Genomic DNA, 12,057 nt, shown 5'->3' with positions numbered 1-12,057 from the left:
GCTGTTTCATGTCCAAAGTGACATATAATCGAATTGAGAACAATCAGTTACAGATACTTGTCTCCATTCTTTTTTAAAAATATCTAATCTTATACTTATAATATCTCTCGTTGCCAATAAATGATTTGATAGTATATACAGAAAATAAGTATTTATTATATTGGATATTTAATAATTCATCAAATATACCTATTTTATTCTCTGGGAACAGATGTCGGTTTTATGAAATGAAACAAAATTCCTTAAAATTGTAACTATCCGCACAAGTTAGATGTAGAAATTATTTACAAAAATAGGTACAGATACTTGCCTCCCTCATTTTTATACCTTCCTCCTTAGTATAAACCCTTTATAATGTACAATAAATCATCTAACTTTACTGATACAGATACTGGCTTCCTCACGTTGAGAGAAATGTTTTTTTTAAAAAAAAAAAAAAAAAAAACAGCTCTATATTCCATACATGTAGTTGCCATGACATTGATTCCGTCAGCGATACATTTGTCTGTTGCAATAATTCAAAATTCATTTACCAAAAAAAAAAAAAAAAAAAAATCACTTTTAGAAACATTTATTAAATAATGATAAACATTGTAGCTCAATTGAATGATAGCTGACATAACTTGATACGTACAGGCAGTTTATTAGTAAAGAAATGAAAAATTTATATAAAAAAAAGATTAAATTTCATTCAGCATACAAATGAGTTAATACTTTTTTTATCCTATTAGAAGAACTCACTTACCTTTTTTACGATATCCTTAACAAAAGAAATGAAATCATTTAATTGAAAATTCAATGAAGGTAACAAATGTTATTGCCGTACAACATTTTTCTTAGTAAACAGTCAGATAAACAATCGTAATTCATTCAAAACGAAAAGTAATTATCCGTGTGCACCTCCAAGTATTTTTCCAAACTTCTTTATAATTAAAAAAAAAAAAAAAAGCAGAATTTTAGTATGTTATATTAATCAGTGATCCGTTAAAACGATTGTAATGAATCATTTTCGAATAAAATATCTTATTTCTGAGAATTGCCACCGTGCACAGTAATACAAAATTCAAACATAAGATCGTGATACTTTATCCGTTGCAACGTATCAAATGAATTGTACGCATTAAAAAAAAATTGTGGAAAATGATATCCTATTTCTGAGAAACGTTTTCGGATAGGATCATAAATCATTCTGATACGAAACGTTACAATTTAAAAACAATTGCCAATACTGAAAAGTGAAAAAGTTTGAATCTGTAGAGGCTGTATTCTAGCGTCCCAGGATACTTTTCCAGTTTTTTGATTGGCAGACGATTTGCAGCTCGATTTTGCTTCAAAAGGAACTGTGACCGTGTCTGTTGAAATTTATTTCTTGAACTTCGATGGCGGTCTTTTAAACGGAATATTATTTGCAATTTTCCTTTGTGTATTTTAGAATGCTGTATATTTTATAACTCATTATTATTTCCTTAAAAATCGGACCTTCATTCTCGTTCCCTGCTGCAGACGATAATTATCACTTCGAACAGAGGATGCAAAAGAGTTTGTTTTTCAACGGAAAGAAATGAAATGGTGTTTAACTTAATCGGTCGTTCTTTTTCAAATTTTCTGTTCCGTTGTTAGTTGCGAAGTATTTATTTTACCAGTTAAAAATAGGAAATGTCTTTTTATCATATTGTAGTCGTCGAATTCTGTAAGTGTTCTTTTTATTTAGCGAATAGAAAACCAGAAGTGCAGTGCGGGAAAAAAAAAAACAAGAAAAAAAAAAAAAAAACGCCAACCGGGTGCTAAATTGCGTCATTTAATTCCTTTTTCTAACGCTTCTTTTGGAATATTTTGGGTTTAACACTGTAGCATGTCAACAACTGTTTTCGACGGACATTTCTTTTGGAAGGAAAGTGATAACTGTTTTAGAATCGAAAGTGAAATGATGAATGTGAGCAATTGAGTTATATGTCAGATTATCCTACCATTGGTGTTTTGTTATGGCGTGTCAAAATTGTTTTCCAAACATAATCTTGAGATGTTGTTACAAAAAACTGTAATAAAATTTATATAGTTATTTCAATTCTGCCATTTGATTCAGGAATTTTGGCTCATTCTGATATGTTGAGAAAGCAATAGAATAAAAAAATTGCAAAAGCTACTGCAGTTGGAAAATGGGTAAGTTTTTCTAAAAAAATTTTCAATGGTTTGTTTGCAGTTTGTATTAAAATCTTATAATATCATCAGTTTCTTTTATATCTGATTTTAGTGTTTACGTTCAGATTTTTCATTATATCTGATTTTGTAATTTTGATTCCAATCACTTCAATAAACCTGTTATGTTTAATTGCGTACCAAGTTTCTCGTTAAGTAATCTCCTTGGTAGTATAGGTAGCCCTTTTTGTGACACATTAAAACTTTACTGTTTCATTTCCAAATTTTCTTCCTTTGTGTTCTTCAATTTGTGGATAAATTCCTATTCATTCTTAAATAGATTCATATTCTGCATTCACTTTGTTTTTTTAGAATTGCAAAACAATTCAGCATTCATTGAGTGGACAAGTTCTTGCTATCTAAATAATTCTGACCAAAAAAATTTTTTCTATTAAATTACTCAAAAGTGAAGTACAGTCCTTTCAGCAAGGCGTGTTATTCGAAATTACAATTTTGTACTGATACTTTTGAAATGAATGACTATTTTTTGTTTTGTTTTGAGAGCGAGTGCTGAAATCCTTTCAAAATGATTGAAACATCTGAAATTTCATAAATTTTTGGTGCGTAAAAAAATACATTTTCTTTTCAAAACTTTGACCGTGAAAATAATAACACAAGCAAATAAATTTCCTTTAGTCTATATATATTAGACATCAATTTTTGTTACATGTGTATTTTACACACATTCACTTCGTTATACTTTTGGCTTTCAATTTTAGTTGCATGTCTCTCTCCCCCCCCCCCATTGCACACTTTCACTATGTTGGTGTGGTGTGGAAGTATGCAGAGTGCAATTTTGGTTCATTTCAATATGTAATTTATGTACGTGGTGTCTTTACAATTCACTAAAGAAGAAGCATAAGTTTCAGTAATGATGCGGACAAATTTGAATTGATGTCTTTTGTTTTCGAGAATTAACTTTGGTATTGTAGTGACCGATTTTAATTAAACATTCTTTTAAGTATTTTCTAAAATAATAACCTATTTCGGTTTAGAGGGAGCCTTTTTCTGATTACAAATTTAAATGTGGTTTTTGTGCATTAAATTCTTACCCCCCCCCCCCTTTTTTTTTTTTTTTTTTTAAAGTTTCAACTGTTTATTTCTAGTGTTCATTTCATTGTGATGTATTAGTTCGCATCTCTTAATGTTAACTAATTTTTTTGGTTGCATATATTTCTTTTAAATGAAATCAAATTGAAAAATGAACTGCTTGTTTTTGTTTTGTTTTGAGAGCGAATTCTGAAATCATTTCTGATTGCTTGAAACCTCTGATTTTTTTATAAATTTTGAGTGCATGAAAAATACTTCCCCCCTCCCCCCCAATTTGTGTTTTGAATGTGGAAATAATATCACGAGTAATCAACTTTCTTTTAATTATATTTTTGGTTTTCGCTCTTGCTTGCATGCATCTTTTGACCATCCCCCGCCCCAATTACAATTTTGTGCTGATAGTAGTGAAATGAATTGAATTTATTTTGTTTTGTTTTCATGGAAAATGATCAAATCTTTTCTAAATGATTGAAACATCTGGAATTGCATAAAGTTGTGGTGCATAAAAAATTAATTTTGTTTTCAAAATATTGTGTGTGTGTATATATATATATAAATATTAGACATTAATTCCAGTTGCGTGTGCATTTTACACAAATTCACCCCATTATACTTTTGCCTGTCAATTTCACTTGCATGTATATCTCTTCCCCCCCCCTGCACATTTTCACTGTGTTGGTGTGGTGTGGAAGTATGCAGCATGCAATTTTGGTTCGTTTACATATGTAATTTATGTACAGTGTGTCTTCACGATTCACTTCAGAAGTATATTATCTAAATTTCTCTATTGATTCGAACAATATTAAATTCACATCTCCTGTTTTCATAAATTAATTTTCATATTGCAGTGTCTTAATTTAAGTGAACATTCCTGTTAGTATTTTACAAATTAAGTATGTATTTTGTGCATATCTCCCTCCCCCCCTTTATCTAGTTTTCATTCCATTTCGATTTATCAGTTCACATCTTTTAATATTCAATATCATTTTATGTTGTAATTTCTTTTTAATAAAATTTAAGATGTTTTCATTTTATTGATTCTATTCAATATGTTCATGTGGTGTGGAAGCTGTTATATTTCCATTGAATTTATTTTAATATGCCTTTTTCTCATTTGTACTTTTGTGTGTTCATTACGTGACATGCTCAATAAATTACTATTATCATTAAGAGTGTCATCCCCCCCCCCCACACACACTCAATGATTTTGTTCCTTTTAATTTTTTAAAGTCCTTGAAGCAACGTGTATAATTTATAATTACAAATTTCTACTGCTACGTGTGGAATGAATGAATAAGTATTTGATTTGTTTTGAGAGCGAGTGCTGAAATCATTTCTGGCATCTCATAAATTTTTGGTGAATAAGAAATGAGTCTTCTGTTCCAAATTTGCTGTTTTGACCATGAAAGTTATTTCATGAGAAAACAACTTTTATGAAATCAACTTTGTTAAATTATATATTTGGTTTTAATTTTGCTTGCATGTGTCTTAATTCTCACACACACACATTCACTGTGTTGGTGTGGTGTTGAAATATGCAGGATACAATTTTGGCTCATTTCCATATGTAATTAATTCATGTGCATGATGTTTTTATTATTTATTAAAAAAACATGTTCCATAAATTTCTGTATTGATTCGGACAATATTGAATTAGCATCGCCAATTTTTATGATTTAATTTTGGTATTGTGGTTACTGATTTTAATCGAACAGTCTTCTTCTAATAAGTAACAAATGTATTTCCGCTATTGGTTTTAGATGGAGTATTTAAATAATTGTTTATTAGAATATTACTTTTGTGCGTGATTCACCCCCCCCCCCCCCAAAAAAAAGATGTTTCAGTCTTCTTCCTTTCACTGTTTCTTTTTTTTACATGTTCATTCCTAGTGATAATTTCATTTCGAGTTATTAGTTTAAATCTCTTAATGTTTACTACCATTTTATGTTGTAAAAAAAAATTTTATGAAATTAAGGATGGTTTCATTTTATGAACTCCATTCATGTGGTGTGAAAGCTGTCAGATGTCCATTCAATTTTTCTCCATATGCATTTTCCTCATTTGTGCTTGTTGTGTGTTTTAAGTGTCGTGCTCAATAAATTTATGCAATCATTCAGAATGTTACCTCCCTCCCCCCCCCCCTTATATTTTTTTATAGTGTTGTATGCCAGTTTAATTTTTTAATTTATTTTCTAAGAACTAAAGAGATAATTTTGTTTTTACAGTGAACGTTGAAATAGTTTTAAAAAAATGGTCATACAAGATTTCTTTTATTCCATTTAAAAGATGTTATTTTGTTTATTTTTAAAAAGCTTTTCTTCCTGCTGTACTATTAATTTCATGTTCATTAATTGAAGTTTAAATTTTTTTAATGTTATTGCATTTGGTTTCATGCCTTATATATATATGCGTATGAAATTATAGATGTTTTGTTTGCAATGACTTTATCTGTATAGTGTTGGTGTGGTGTGACAGCTGTCAGAATGGCATTTGAATGCATTTTTTTATCCATTCTGCATGTTCTAGTTTGCTTTGTGTTTCTGATGTCTTAACGGATCACATTATATCAATTGATCAAGATAATATTGCTTTATTTTTTCTTTCAATCCTGTTTATATATGTGTCAGTTACTTTTTCAAAATGCATTTAATAATAGGTTAATTTGTTTTATTCTTTATTATTGTATAAAGCTAAAAATTTATTATTGTATAAAGTTAGTTACTCATTAACACGTGTTTATTCTATAGAAATATTCGTATTAGAATATTAAAGGAAAGTGACTGATGGTTTGTTGACATTCTCTGAAACAGTGATTAACAAGTTCATGTAATACAAAAATTCACTGAAACATTTTAAATTCAGTGAAGCACATAAAAAACAATGTTTACAATTGATTTGGTTAGGATTTCTTTGAAATCTTTTTCGAAAACAAATATTTTATTTTGTATTGAATAATAAATATCTTAAATTATTATTTGTTATAAAAGTTCCCCCCCCCCTTCAATTGCATTAAACTGAGATTACCACTGCTTACTTTACTAATGTCTTCATAATGTCAGTTTCTTTAAATAAAAAAAAATAATGAGTATGATATATCTTATTATTATTTGGACACGCTTTGAAGAATTTTAAGCTTTGCATGGTTCATAGCATTTGTAGTTCATTTCCCCCCCCCCCCCCCATATTCTCTGGTTGCTATAAAAACAAAAACTGTTAGTAAAATGAAACGCTTCTGCTTTCTTTCAATTTTTTTTTTTTATTTTCTGGTTCTACAAATGAATTGGTAGTTCTGCTTTGAAAGTAGCAACCAGGTAAGTTGCAGAAAAGACATAAAAATGTTAATATCCTTGAAACAAAATATTGTTCAGTGTAATGTTCTTATAAGATGATTTTAAGTTTATATAGTGTTTTGTTAATCCTGCTTTGTCTATATATGAATCGCATGACCACTCCCACCTTACTTTTGTTTTGCACATAAAATTCATATTTTTAAATTTTGCTTTGTACATTTATGCAAGCTTCATCACCCAACTGCATATTTCCTTTGTGTTGTGGAAATTTATTTGGATATTGAAGTGTGAAAACCTTCATTACTTGCTTTTTGAATGTAAAATCACAGTGTGAAAGATTTGTTTATGTATGTGACATGATATCAAAATGTACTGTTTTGATGATGCTAATTTGTTTGTTTCTGTTTTGCAGAAAATTTTAACATTTATCAATATGAAATTTTATGAAAAATTAAGTGCATAATTGTTTGTTCATGTGAACTGTAGGTTTGTATCTTTTCTTTTACTTTAAATGAGTTATAATACATCTAATTGCATCTATTTAGCTAGTAAGGAATTTTGGGATTAGTAGGTCTAATGAATAACAAAATGAGTTTAAGTTTACATTTGGAGCTTATATTGTTTATGAAAGTGATAATTCTTATTTTTTATTATAAAACAGGTTATTACCCCCCCCCCCCAATTTACATTCCTCACCTTTAAAAGTATACATTTCCTTCCAATGTATTTAATCCATTAAATGCTTGACAGTATTATATTGAATTTAATATTTTTATGGTGAAAATAATCATTTCTAAAGTTTCCCTCCTTTATATTTAATTCATGAGTTGTGTATTGCACTTGACTGAAAATATTGAAGAAAAAAAAAAATTCTTATGTATAGACTTCTGTTTGACATTTTTAAAAAATTAATAATAATAAATGTTATAAGGAAAATAAATAAAAAAATGTATTTGGTAAAAGAAAATCTTAAATGCATATGAAGAAAAGAGAGAAAAAAAAAAATAAAAGTTCCGATGAGTAACTGAAATTAAAATTCTTCTGTTTAAAATTCCTTTTCTAAAATTAAAAAAAAATGTAACAATCAGTTCCGATAGATAAAAAGTTTGTTGTCATTTTTCTCTTCGGGAGGGGAAGTAAATGTACAATGTTGCCATTCATGAAATGAGTTGTTATTATTGGAAACTGAATAGACACCGTAGCGGTCATGGTGAGTAAGTCATCCTACACCACTGATTGGTTCGATGGGATCCGAACATGTGATCGCAATCTTAATTATTTCTTTGCTAGGCGGTTGAATCCTGATTAACTGTTAACCGAACTGATTTCAACGGCTCTTCATTTGAATTTCATTTGTCCGTTGGTTGTCGGCGTGTGTGCTCTTCCATTGTTTGTGCTTTTCTAGAAATCTTTTTTAATTTCTAATTAATTTTTTTTTTCTTTTGTAGATGGATGTTTTGCATATTTACTGAGCGGATTTCCTCTTCAAGAATGAGTTTTATGGATTGCGTGTGTTTCAAGATTAAAAGAGAAACTGCCGAAAAGAATGTCTTTGTGTGCGAGAGAGGTTTGAAGAAGATTTTAATTTTGTTTTCATCTGTGATGAATTCTAATTCCGAAGTGTTTGTGTATAATGATTTTTAACAACTAGTCGAAGCTGAGTGAATTTCCCGGATGATATGTGTGAAAGTCATCCTGAGAAATATTTCTATCTGTGCTAGAAAAGTTTGAAGTTCATTCATTGACCTTCAACTTCCATATGTTGCGACTTCTTTTTTAGCACATTTTGTGATTAATTTTAACAAGAATGGAATGCTTTCACTGGTTTATCCTTCATGAGAATTGAAATTTTGACAGTGAAATTAATTTTGCTTTAAGAAGGAACATTTTTAAAAATTGCAAGGTAAGTGTTTATTTTTTTATATGTATGTTTGTTATCTATGTTATAACTTCTGTAATATGAATTTTGAACGTAGTGATGATACATCTTAAAAACATTGGCATTTTTATTCAATATTGAAATTTATGCATCCTTTATTTTCTTAATACAAGAAAAATTTAATTATATAACCCTTCCATAATATGAATTGGAAATAAATTTCTTCTTGTAATAACTGGATGCATATTTGATTTAGTAATGAATTCACTTATACATTTCATTTTATTAATACTTAGCTTTTTTTTTCATTAATTGCTATTCCACTTTTGTTTCTCACGTATGATGAAGTACTTTGCTTTTGTAGTCTAATTGTTCATATATACAAGAAATCATTTTCCTTTACTATTGACTTGGTGTATATTAATATTACAATTTAGATTTAGTTTTATTTATATTGATTTTTCACTTCTTATTCTAGTACAGTGTAGTACTTTTGCTTTAGTATTACTTAATAACATATACAACCCTTTTATGTAATGAATAAGAAATCAATTTCCTTTATAAATGGCTTGGTGCATGGTTAATTTTATTCAGTTATTTAATATTATTGACTGCTCAATTCATAATAAAATGCTTTGCTATAGTATAATTTCTATGTAGTAACATCTTTTTTATAATATGATGTAATTTTACTACAGTGTTGAAGTGATAACAATCAGTTTGAGTAATTGTTAAAGTTTATACTGTTTATTATTTAATTTTGCAACAATACTTTTATTATGTGCAGTGAATTAGTTTATTTATTAATAGTTTCATGATAATTTAACTTATTTGATTTTAGTGTAACCTAAATATATACAAAGAATTTTATTATAATCAATAATATTAAGTGAAATAGTACAGATTAATCGTGAAATTAAAATACGCATTAACTTAATTGACAAAGCAAGAAATGAGAATTTAAGAAGAATGAAGACAAAGAAGCATGATGTGTCTTGACAAGAAGAGAATGCTGTGCCATGTTATCCTGTGCATCAAGCAACTTGGATGGGAAAGGCGAACTCCCCTACATTCCAGTATTCCACTTTTCAATCCTGTGTTCATTCGGCATGGCACTTGGTACGTAACCGGAGGGTTGCTTTTCACCTGCACGATGCTTTGCTGTGTTATCCTGTGCACCCGTAGATCTTTGAAGAAAGTTGTGGGTTTTGTTTCATTCCTGTGTACCGCCTGTCTTGGATGAAAATGTCGTCCCTGCACTTTGAAAATATTAGGAGATTTGTGTGGGTGAATAAAATGCTCGATTTCTGGCATTTGCTTATTTTGCTCTATTTATTTGTAAACAAACATTTTGCTTTTTTTATTTATTTCATTTATCTCCTATGAGCAAAAATTAAATCTTTATATTCAATTTTAAGCTTACTTTTGCATAAATTAAGTTTTGTTTCTTTATTTTGTAATTAAGCGTCTTAGAAGTAATTTTAACTCATTTGTTTTAATTACTTCTCATTGGATTATCACCTGTTTATTTATGGTATCTTTTCTGTGGCCTGATTCCAAATGGGAAGCACCTATAGGCTTGTTTGTTATCTTAAAGGAACAAATCGTTGAGTGTTTTCTCTTTGGATAAGGCCACAAAGGTATTTCTTAGTTACATGGTTTGAAAAAAATATATATATAGTATTGTAAGTTATGCATATATTCATGATTAAACTGTTTAGTTAATTGTTATTATTAGTGTATAGTTAATAATTTTTTTACTAGCAATGTATGCTGTTGTCTCGATATCTCTTCTTCGCTGTACTGTGTTTAAGTAATTCAGGTTATTTATATTATAAGAGTTGTTATTAGTATTGGAAAATGATTTATTTATTTATTGATTGAAATTATACTGACATTTCTTTTTAAAGTTGAAGATTTAAAATCTAACAATAAGACTGAATTCAGTTTCACAGTGTGCACCCACCCACCCCCCTCCCCCCCCTCTTTAAGAATGCCAACTTTTAATTTAAGCCTATTTATTGTAAATTAGTGAAAACAAAAATCAATTCATTGTTGTTGTTTTTTCTCCCTTCATTTAATTGTGTTTTTCCTAATTTCAAGTCTATTTAGTAGAAATTTGTTTCTGTTTTTAATTTGAATAGTATTGGATTGCTCGAATCCTGTCGAGCAGTGTCCAAGTACATATTCTTTCCATTTTTTCTTTTTATTGCACATCTTTCATGTGTAGCTGATATATTTGCTTACTAAATTTATTTCTATATAATTTGAATTAGTATATTCATTATTGTTTTTCCTATGTAAATAAATGTTGCTTCATCAGTACTGTTTTGTTTGTTTGTTTACATTTTGACACACTAACACATAACATTGTTTATATGCATTGAGCTTTGATATATAACATATATTTCATATTAATTAAGTTAATTGTTGAAAAGTAGAAGTGTTTTTAGCAAATTTAATATAAATCTTAATGTTTATTTGAAATTATTTCTTAATGTTTATGTTTTCACATATTCACTGTACCATGTCTTGATGTGTTGTTATGCATATTTCTTAAATTCCTAATGCATTTTTACATTCATATTATTTTACATATGACAGTGAACAGAAGTTTCCTTTAGAAATTAAAAAATTATCAATGAACTTATCTTCCAAGTTTCTGTGGTCTTGTTTTGGTTATGCATGTTGTCGGTTTTTACACCCAAGTGTTTAGAAAATGTGAGTTTTTCTGAATGTCTACTTTTTAAATGGTAAATAAGTTCCCAATAGTTTGCAGAATTCAATTTCATAATTGCTATCCTGTGAGAGATTTCACTGAAAAATAGTATATTGGTTAGTTTAGTTGAGTTATAAATTTTAGTCATGTATGGACATGCGGGTTGATTGTTGGCATACTGTATTACTTTCGTACTATATTTATGCATTCTGTTAAGAATACTGTTTGAAATTTACACAGTTTCAGATATTTGATTCAATTTTATAAAGAAATATTAGCAGAAATGGTGTTTGTTTGGTGTTGTGTGTGGTTTTTGTACTCTGCCGGTATTGCTCGTCACTTAAGTTTTTACATGGTTTTTAAATTTTTAATGCTTGGGAATTTTTTGGAAATAATTTGCACTGTTCAATTTAATGTGTTTGATTTTGTAAGAGGTTTCATTTTGGGAAAGCAGATTATTTGGTTCACTGCACTTAATGGTTTTTGGTGGAGGCAAATCTTGAATAGCTGTTGTTGTGTTGTGATTATTTTGAATTGCATGCTGGTGATTAACTTATTGAAGATTATGTGACATTGAAGTTGATGATTTCTACGTATGAGAAGAAGTTAAATGTTTTTGTTGATTATTATTTCATTTCTGGTAGTCTTTGTTTATATAGATTTTCCATATTTGGATTACTTGGGATATTCAATTTAATTGTTTATAATGTGATTACATCATCCTAGCAAGTGCAGTTGAAGGTGAAAGAGTGTTATTATCTCATCAACAACTTTATTTTGTAAAGATGAAGTCTGAATTTTGAATGGGCATTTAGGATTCTCCCCCCCCCCCCCCTTTCTGATGGGAGTTATCAATGAGTGAAGGCATGTCAACTGAACTTCATATCCTATTTTTTATGAATGAAATGAAGAAATTTTGAAAA

The sequence above is a fragment of the Argiope bruennichi genome, chromosome 3 (genome assembly GCF_947563725.1).
Source record: "Argiope bruennichi chromosome 3, qqArgBrue1.1, whole genome shotgun sequence".
NCBI lineage: Eukaryota > Metazoa > Arthropoda > Arachnida > Araneae > Araneidae > Argiope > Argiope bruennichi.
Note: the sequence above shows the minus strand (reverse complement) of the source record.